The 10,302-nt window shown below is 42.5% G+C and overlaps 1 pseudogene; it reads left to right on the top strand.

Annotated features, from left to right (window-relative positions):
- Nucleotides 1-1,282: 1,282 nt before the first annotated feature.
- On the top strand, nt 1,283-3,260 carry LOC132659127 (craniofacial development protein 2-like; annotated as a pseudogene).
- Nucleotides 3,261-10,302: the final 7,042 nt, after the last annotated feature.

Here is a 10,302-nt window from a genome sequence, read left to right as displayed (position 1 = left end):
AGCTTTTGATTTTCTCTTCACTTTCTGCCGTAAGTGTGGTGTCATCTGCGTATCTGAGGTTATTGATATTTCTCCTGGCAATCTTGATTCCACCTTGTGCTTCTTCCAGTCCAGCGTTTCTCATGATGTACTCTGCATAGAAGTTAAATAAGCAGGGTGACAATATACAGCCTTGACGTACTCCTTTTCCTATTTGGAATCAGTCTGTTGTTACATGTCCAGTTCTAACTATTGCTTCCTGGCCTGCATATAGATTTCTAAAGAGGCAGATTAGGTGGTCTGATATTCCCATCACTCTCAGAATTTTCCACAGTTTGTTGTGATCCACACAGTCAAAGGCTTGTGTTAGTAGTTCTAATTCCCCATGCAATTAAGAAATGGTCAAAGAAACCAGGAAAAGGTGACCAAGAAAGGAAAGTTCTGTCCAAACACTTTGCCCATTTCTGGCTGCTCCCCTTGCAGGAACATTGGGTGTCTCTTAGCACTGGCAGGTAAGTATAAACCCCCAACAAGGTTCCACTTTTTGGTGCTGCTGCGGGAGGTTCCCATGCCTGAAGGGTGGCGGCCAAGAGGAGTTACCCCGTGCCCGATGTCAGGTGCAGCGGCCGAGAGTGCCAGGCAGTGACAGCGCAGGAATGGCTGAGAGGACCTACCCATCTGAGATAAGGGGCGACGGCCGACAGGAGCCACCCCGTGCCCGTGGCCAGGGGTGGCGGCTGGGAGGACCAACCCCACGTGGGAGGAGCAACCCCACGTTGAAGGAGAGGTGGCTGCGTGGGCGCAGGAGGGCCTAGAGGAGCCATCCCATGTTGAAGGTCAGGAAGGGCAGTGGTGAGGAGATACCCCTCATCCAAGGTAAAGAGCAGCAGCTGTGCTTTGCTGGAGCAGCTGTGAAGAGACACCCCAAGCCCAAGGTAAGAGAAACCCAAGTAAGATGGTAGGTGTTGCAAGAAGGCATCAGAGGGCAGACACACTGAAACCATATTCACAGAAAAGTAGTCAATCTAATCACACTAGGACCACAGCCTTGTCTAACTCAATGAAACTAAGCCATGCCTGCGGGGCAACCCAAGATGGGCGGGTCATGGTGGAGAGGTCTGACAGAATGTGGTCCACTGGAGAAGGGAATGGCAAACCACTTCAGTATTCTTGCCTTGAGAACCCCATGAACAGTATCAAAAGGCAAAATGATAGGATACTGAAAGAGGAACTCCCCAGGTCGGTAGGTGCCCAACATGCTACTGAAGATCAGTGGAGAAATAACTCCAGAAAGAATGAAGGCATGGAGCCAAAGCAAAACTTATACCCAGTTGTCGATGTGACTGGTGATAGAAGTAAGGTCCGATGCTGTAAAGAGCAATATTGCATAGGAACCTGGAATGTCAGGTCCATGAATCAAGGCAAATTGGAAGTGGTCAAAACAAGAGATGGTAAGAGTGAATGTCAACATTCTAGGAATTAGCGAACTGAAATGGACTGGAATGGGTGAATTTAACTCAGATGACCATTATATCTACTACTGCGGGCAGGAATCCCTCAGAAGAAATGGAATAGCCATCATTGTCAACAAAAGAGTCCAAAATGCAGTACTTGGATGCAATCTCAAAAATGACAGAATGATCTCTGTTCGTCTCCAAGGCAAACCACTCAATATCATGGTAATCCAAGTCTATGCCCCAACCAGTAACGCTGAAGAAGCTGAAGTTGAACGGTTCTATGAAGACCTACAAGACCTTTTAGAACTAACACCCAAAAAAGATGTCCTTTTCATTATAGGGGACTGGAATGCAAAAGTAGGAAGTCAAGAAACACCTGGAATAACAGGCAAATTTGGCCTTGGAATGCAGAATGAAGCAGGGCAAAGTCTAACAGAGTTTTGCGAAGAAAATGCACTGGTCATAGCAAACACCCTCTTCCAACAACACAAGAGAAGACTCTACCCATGGACATCACCAAATGGTCAACACCGAAATCAGATTGATTATATTCTTTGCAGCCAAAGATGGAGAAGCTCTATACAGTGAACAAAAACAAGACCAGGAGCTGACTGTGGCTCTGATCATGAACTCCTTATTGCCAAATTCAGACTTAAATTGAAAAAAGTAGGAAAACCACTAGAATATTCAGGTATGACCTAAATCAAATCCCTTATGATTATACATGGGAGTGAGATATAGATTTAAGGGCCTAGATCTGGTAGAGTGCCTGATGAACTATGGAATGAGGTTTGTGACATTGTACAGGAGACAGGGATCAAGACCATTCCCGTGGCTAAGAAACGCAAAAAAGCAAAATGGCTGTCTGGGGAGGCCTTACAAATAGCTGTGAAAAGAAGAGAAGTGAAAAACAAAGGAGAAAAGGAAAGATATAGGAATCTGAATGCAGAGTTCCAAAGAATAGCAAGAAAAAATAAGAAAGCCTTCTTCAGCGATCAGTGCAAAAAAATAGAGGAAAAGAACAGAATGGGAAAGACTAGAGATCTCTTCAAGAAAATTAGAGATACCAAGGGAACATTGCATGCAAAGATGGGTTGATAAAGGACAGAAATGGTATGGACCTAACAGAATCAGAAGATATTGAGAAGAGATGGCAAGAATACACAGAAGAACTGTACAAAAAGATCTTCATGACCAGGATAATCATGATGGTGTGATCACTCACCTAGAGCCAGACATCCTGGAATGTGAAGTCAAGTGGGCCTTAGAAAGCATCACTACGAACAAAGCTAGTGGAGGTGATGGAATTCCAGTAGATCTATTTCAAATCCTAAAAATGATGCTGTGAAATGCTGCACTCAATATGCCAGCAAATTTGGAAAACTCAGCAGTGGCCACAGGACTGGAAAAGGTCTGTTTTCATTCCAATTCCAAAGAAAGGCAATGCAAAAGAATGCTCAAACTACCGCACAATTGCACTGATCTCACATGCTAGTAAAGTAATGCTCAAAATTCACCAAGCCAGGCCTCAGCAATACGTGAACCGTGAACTTCCAGATGTTCAAGCTGGTTTTAGAAAAGGCAGAGGAACCAGAGATCAAATTGCCCAGATCTGCTGGATCATGGAAAAAGCAAGAGAGTTCCAGAAAAACATCTATTTCTGCTTTAATGACTATGCCAAAGCCTTTTACTGTGTGGATCACAATAAACTGTGGAAAATTCTGAGAGAGATGGGACAACCAGACCACCTGACCTGCCTCTTGAGAAACCTGTATGCAGGTCAGGAAGCAACAGTTAGAACTGGACATGGACCAACAGACTGGTTCCAAATAGGAAAAGGAGTATGTCGAGGCTGTATATTGTCACCCTGCTTATTTAACTTCTATGCAGAGTACATCATGAGAAACGCTGGACTGAAAGAAACACAAGGTGGAATCAAGATTGCCAGGAGAAATATCAATAACCTCAGATATGCAGATGATACCACCCTTATGAAGAACTAAAGAGTCTCTTGATGAAAGTGAAAGAGGAGAGTGAAAAAGTTGGCTTAAAACTGAACATCAGAAACTAAGATAGTGGCTCCAAAATCACTGCAGATGGTGACTGCAGACATGAAATTAAAAGACGCTTACTCCTTGGAAGAAAAGTTATGATCAACCTAGAGAGCATATTCCAAAGCAGAGACATTACTTTGCCGACTAAGTTCCGCCTAGTCAAGGCTATGGTTTTTCCTGTGGTCATGTATGGATATGAGAGTTGGACTGTGAAGAAGGCTGAGCACCGAAGAATTGATGCTTTTGAAGTGTGGTGTTGGAGAAGACTCTTGAGAGTCCCTTGGACTGCAAGGAGATCCAACCAGTCCATTCTGAAGGAGATCAACCCTGGGATTTCTTTGGAAGGAATGATGCTAAAGCTGAATCTCCAGTACTATTGCCACCTCATGCAAAGAGTTGACTCATTGGAAAAAACTTTGATGCTGGGAGGGATTGGGGGCAGGAGGAGAAGGGGACGACAGAGGATGAGATGGCTGGATGGCATTACCGACTCGATGGACTTGAATATGAGTGAACTCCGGGAGTTGGTGATGGACAGGTAGGCCTGGCATGCTATGGTTCATGGGGTCGCGAAGAGTCGGACACGACTTAGCGACTGAACTGAACTGGAGTCAGTCATTAGAAGGCCACTTGGAACCACAGAGCAGGGCTCATCATTTGCTTCGCACAGGATGTTTCATTCATTCACATAAACACACTGAAGAGTTAGTAAAGTCAAGCATAATACATGTATATTGAGAAAGCAGAGAGGCTAGAGCTCTTGAGTGTTCTTACCTTGTCATGAAGATCCTGGACGAGCTTCCAACATGATAGCTTACAGTGAACAGTGTCAAATTCATCATCTCCAAAGAAGAAGATTTTGCTTCAGGACCAGGGACCAGACTTGATCACTCAAGAGCTTCTGTGTAGCAGAGTTTTAGTAAAGTGAAAAAGGGACAGAGAACTTCTGACATAGACATCAGAAGGGGGATGGAAAATGCCCCTCTCCCTAGTCTTAGCAAGGGAGCTATATACCTTTTTAAATTAGTTATTACAATAGATTAAAACAATGTCTCAATGTTGTAAAGATTTTACCAGACCCACTCCCATAATATACATTTTAAGATAACAGGATTAGTCAGAAGGTTTTCAGGAAGGAGAAACGGTCCTGAAGCAGGATATAACTGTTGTTATATAATCCTTACTAAGGAATGTAGCAAAAAAAAATTTGTCTTTTCCTCCTCCTTGAGAATTCCAGGTACCTATCTACTCCTCAAGAACCCCAAACCACTCTCTCCTCCTCAGGGATCCTGGATTTCTTATCAACCTGCCTAGGAATTGACTCTCTCATTCCCCACCCCATACCTTTTCTTTTAGAAGAATTATATTGCCAAGGGAAAAGGCATCGTTTTCATTCCATAACTCCTTCTTGCTGTTGAGGGATGTTGTCCCCAAATTACTGAGGCAACACATTCTCCTAACCCCCATATTGAGGGTCTCTGATCCAGGGGCTCCAAGTAATAGTTGGAGGAGTTTGTGGCATTTGTAGGAGCTTGAACAAACATTTGTAACTTAAAAGCTTTCAGACAATTAGAAACAAACCCTGTTTTACAGTTACAGATGTAAGGCAAAATAGTCATTAAACCAAGTTAAAATATAATCAAAATACATTGTGTCCATAGTTACATCAGTCCATCTTAGGACTGTTAGATGTCATCTCAGAGTTGAGGAAAGTCCTTTCCTTGAGGCAGAGAAACCCATCAGTGGAAATCTTCAATTGATGGGAGATTGAAAAGCTGAAAGCTGAGTCATGTAGCTAATTCTAAGGCTTCAGTATCTATGAGAATACCTGTGTGCAAAACTGGTCTGCCATAGAGACAGCCCCTTTTCTTTAGGAACTGTTCGAGAGTAAAACTTTAAACCAACTGTCTTGTGTTTTTTGAGTTAATTTACATCGATGTCTCTTAATAATGTCATTAGCCTTTTTAACTTTGTCTGAAGACTGGAGTCTCCAGGAACAGTTTAAGTGGTACTTTATACCTAGAGCTTTTGACAGCCCTTGAGTTACAGCAGCTTTAAATGTGGAATGTTGTTGCTCTGAACTTTAAGAGCCTGCTTAACATCTTGAGAAGTCAGTATAGTAAGATTTTGCCCATTAGTAAACTTAAGAGCTTTAGGCATTAGCAAAACAATAGTGGCAATTACTCTTCAGCAATGTGGCCTTAGCCTGTTGTTTCAGTAATAAACAAACTAACCTCTGGTCCTGTTAGGGGAAGCATGAATTGAAACCGACCACCCTGGCCAGGCACCATAGTAACCATTTGCATGAGTTGTTTTATGACAGGAGATCCTGATAAGGAATACAGAACTAATAAGCCACCACCACCCGAAGAGTTCGGGAAAGGTCAAAAGGAGACATCGCGTGTCCGTCCATTTCTCAGAATCCCTCTTGCTAGCATCCATCTTGGCTGAGCGATGCCTGCACCACCAGAAAAGACTCTGAATTAGAGTGATTGGGCAAAGACCACCCGGAAACTAAATCCCATAAACATAAAACCTGAGACTGTGAGCCACATGGCAGAGCAGTTCTCCTGGGTTCCCTTACCCTACTGCTCTTCACCCGGGTGCCCTTTCTCAATAAAATCTCTTGCTTTGTCAGCATATGTGTCTCCTTGGACAATTCATTTCCAAATGTTAGACAAGAGTCCAGTTTCGGGCCCTGGAAGGGGTCCCTCTTCCTGCAACACTCCTGTGGACAAGTTCAAAGTTGAAGCCTGCAAAAGAGCACTTTGAAGAGCCTTAAAAGCCTTTTGAGTATCTGGAGACCAAAACAGCTTGTCGGTTTGGGCCTGCTGATTCTCAGTTATAAGTTATATAAAGGCCAGGCAGGTTCCCCATAACCCAGAATCCAAATGGAGCAGTACCGTGTGATACCCAAGAATCCTCTCAATTGTCTTAAAGTCATAGGTAGAGGATGATTTAGTATAGGTTTAACTCCAGAAAGTATACTTCAAATCAGTGACTCAAAAATATTTGGCTCTTTTGGGAATTTCAGACAATAAAGTATAAGGATTAGGCACTTATTATTTGTATATCTTGAACAAGTCTCCATTTATCATTTGACTTTTCTTACACCCAAAATAGGAGTGTTGCATGAACTATTACAGGGAATTAAAAGCCCATGTTCCTGTAAATTTTCAATAATGGATTTTAACCCTTCCTTAACCTCGGTCTTTAATGGATACTGCTTTTGATGTGAAAATAGGTGAAGGTCATTGAGCTTGATAATGACAGGAGCAGGATTTTGTGTTTGACCCACATATTTTTTTTCATCGGCCTACACTTCAGGATTTACATTTTCTTCAGTTAAAAAAGCAGGTTCCATATTCATGAAAACAGAGTCCTGGACCTTGTTCAGTATATCCCTCCCCAAAAGGGGTGAGGGAGACTTTGGTATGATTAGAAACTCCAGAAAGTAGCACAGAGTCTCAGTTGTGGCTTAGAGGATGAAGGAAATAATAACGTTTGGCTCATCTTGAAAGACCCATTACAGTAGTGGATTGGGAGGACAGTGGACCAGGAGCTTTGGTTCAGTTCAGTTCAGTCGCTCGGTCGTGTCCGACTCTTTGCAACCCCATGAACCATAGCATGCCAGGCCTACCTGTCCATCACCATCTCCTGGAGTTCACTCAGACTCACATCCATCGAGTCAGTGATGCCATCCAGCCATCTCATCCTCTGTCGTCCCCTTCTTCTCCTGTCCCCAATCCCTCCCAGCATCAGAGTCTTTTCCAATGAGTCAACTCTTCACATGAGGTGGCCAAAGTACTGGAGCTTCAGCTTTAGCATCATTCCTTCCAAAGAAATCCCAGGGTTGATCTCCTTCAGAATGGACTGGTTGGATCTCCTTGCAGTCCAAGGGACTCTCAAGAGTCTTCTCCAACACCACAGTTCAAAAGCATCAATTCTTCGGTGCTCAGCCTTCTTCACAGTCCAACTCTCACATCCATACATGACCACAGGAAAACCATAGCCTTGACTAGATGGACTTTAGCCGGCAAAGTAATGTCTCTGCTTTTGAATATGCTCTCTAGGTTGATCATAACTTTTCTTCCAAGGAGTAAGCGTCTTTTAATTTCATGTCTGCAGTCACCATCTGCAGTGATTTGGGAGCCCCCCAAAATAAAGTCTGACACTGTGTCCACTGTTTCCCCATCTATTTCCCAGGAAGTAATGGGACCGGATGCCATGATCTTCGTTTTCTGAATGGTGAGTTTAAAGCCAACTTTTTCGCTCTCCTCTTTCACTTTCATCAAGAGGCTTTTAGCTCCTCTTCACTTTCTGCCATAAGGGTGGTGTCATCTGCATGTCTGAGGTTATTGATATTTCTCCCGGCAATCTTGATTCCAGCTTGTGTTTCTTCCAGTCCAGGGTTTCTCATGATGTACTCTGCATAGAAGTTAAATAAGCAGGGTGACAATATACAGCCTTGATGTACTCCTTTTCCTATTTGGAACCAGTCTGTTGTTCCATGTCCAGTTCTAACTGTTGCTTCCTGACCTGCATACAGATTTTTCAAGAGGCAGGTTAGGTGGTCTGGTATTCCCATCTCTTTAAGAATTTTCCACAGTTTATTGTGATCCACACAGTCAAAGGCTTTATTATAGTCAATAAAGCAGAAGTAGATGTTTTCTGGAACTCTCTTGCTTTTCCATGATCCAGCAGATGTTGGCAATTTGATCTCTGGTTCCTCTGCCTTTTCTAAAACGAGCTTGAACATCAGGGGGTTCACATTTCACGTATTGCTGAAGCCTGGCTTGGAGAATTTTAAGCATTACTTTACTAGCATGTGAGATGAGTGCAATTGTGCGGTAGTTTGAGCATTCTTTGGCATTGCCTTTCTTTGGAATTGGAATGAAAACAGGCCTTTTCCAGCTCTGTGGCCACTGCTGAGTTTTCCAAATTTGCTGGCATATTGAGTGCAGCATTTCACAGCATCATCTTTCAGGGTTTGAAACAGCTCAACTGGAATTCAATCACCTCCACTAGCTTTGTTCTTAGTGATGCTTTCTAAGGCCCACTTGACTTCACATTCCAAGATGTCTGGCTTTAGATTAGTGATCACATCATCATGATTAGTGATCACATCATCATGATCACTCTGAGCTTTGGTTAGCACAGAGAAATTTTCCCTACTGTCCAAAAGAAAATTGACTGATTAGCCCCTCAAAGCTATTAATACCCAGGGCCCCTCAGGTGTTATTAATATGGGGAATTGTGTGAGGAACCCTGGGCACCTTCAGTCCTGATTGCCTTGAGGGTCCAACCTCTGGGGCTTATGCCTCGGAGGGCAGCCTCTTCTCCAGTGTGGTTCTTGCAGACCTGACTTGGGGCAGCTTAGACACCTGAGGGCAATCCCCCTTGAGATACCCATCCTTTCCACAATAATAAGTCCTTCCCTTTCCACCTGAGTCCCTCTGGGCATTTTTTCTCAGGCTATTTCAGAGTAGGTCTAACAGCCATTGTTTCTCCATAACACCTTTAATATGTTCTAAGGAAGAATTCTGGAAGGCTATTCTCCCAAGTTCTTTCATGTATGAAAATACTTTTATAGCGATCTAATATTTAATTTACATTTGGTTGCAGGTTTCCGTATTAAACACAGTGTCTCTTAGATCTTTGAAAGAATTGTCCCATCTTCCTGTAGCATTGCATGTTTCTGGTGGAGAAGTCATTCTCCTTAGTAGTTGATTTTTTTTTAAATTTTTTTAATTCTTATGGAGATTTTAGTAACTTTTGACATCCTTTTGGATTTTGAACTCTCACTTTTGATTGATGAGAAATGGGCTCCCTTTCCCACCATTATTTCCTAGTTTCAGTACAGATTCTTTAATTTTAGAGATTGATCCCTTATGCTTCTCTTTGGAAAATTGTGTGCATATGTGTATATTTCTATGTGTATGTTTGAAAAGTTCCTTCACTTAATATACCTTTATGTCTTTTTTGAACTCATATTATGATGTTACTGATCTCCTGGGTTGATTTTTTATCTTTATTTTCTCTCAGGTTGTCCAGCATTTTGATATTTTTGTGTTTTCTGGGAAAGATTATTAATTTCGAACTCTTGTGTAAAATTTTAATTTTGGAAGATACTCTTCACTTTTTAAGAGCTCAGTCTAAGTCACTGAGTTTCTGTTTTATAGCAGCCTGTTTTTGTTTGTTTTATGAATTTTCTAAATTATCTCTGAAGTCACCAGTGTGAAGATTGTGAACGTCTGTGTTCTCCCTTTGCTATTGTGTTTTTTCAGTTCAGCTCAGTCACTCAGTTGTGTCACACGCTTTGCCACCCCATGGGCTGCAGCATGCTATGCCTTGCTGTCCACCATCACCTCCCAGAGTTTACTCAAACTCTTGTCCATTGAATTGGTTATGCCATACAACCATCTCATTCTCTGTCATCCCCTTCTCCTCCCACCTTCAATCTTTCCTAGCATCAGGGTCATTTCAGATGTGTCAGTTCTTTACATCAGGCGTTTAAAGTATTGGAGTTTCAGCTTCAGCATCAGTCCCTCCAATGAATATTCAGGACTGATTTCCTTTAGGATGGACTGGTTGGATATCTTTGCAGTCCAAGGGACTCTTAAGAGTCTTCTACAACACCACAGTTAAAAAGCATCAATTATTCAGTGCACAGCTTTCCTTATAGTTCAAATCTCACACCCATACAAGACTACTGGAAAAAAGATAGTTTTGACTACATGGACCTCTCTTGGCAAAGTAATGTCTCTGCTTTTTAGCTGTTTAGGTTGATCATAACTTTTCTTCTAAGGAGT

The sequence above is a fragment of the Ovis aries genome, chromosome 2, assembly GCF_016772045.2.
Source record: "Ovis aries strain OAR_USU_Benz2616 breed Rambouillet chromosome 2, ARS-UI_Ramb_v3.0, whole genome shotgun sequence".
Classification (NCBI taxonomy): Eukaryota; Metazoa; Chordata; class Mammalia; order Artiodactyla; family Bovidae; genus Ovis; species Ovis aries.
The sequence above is the reverse complement of the archived record's forward strand: the minus strand, read 5'-3'. Positions and strand labels throughout refer to the sequence as shown.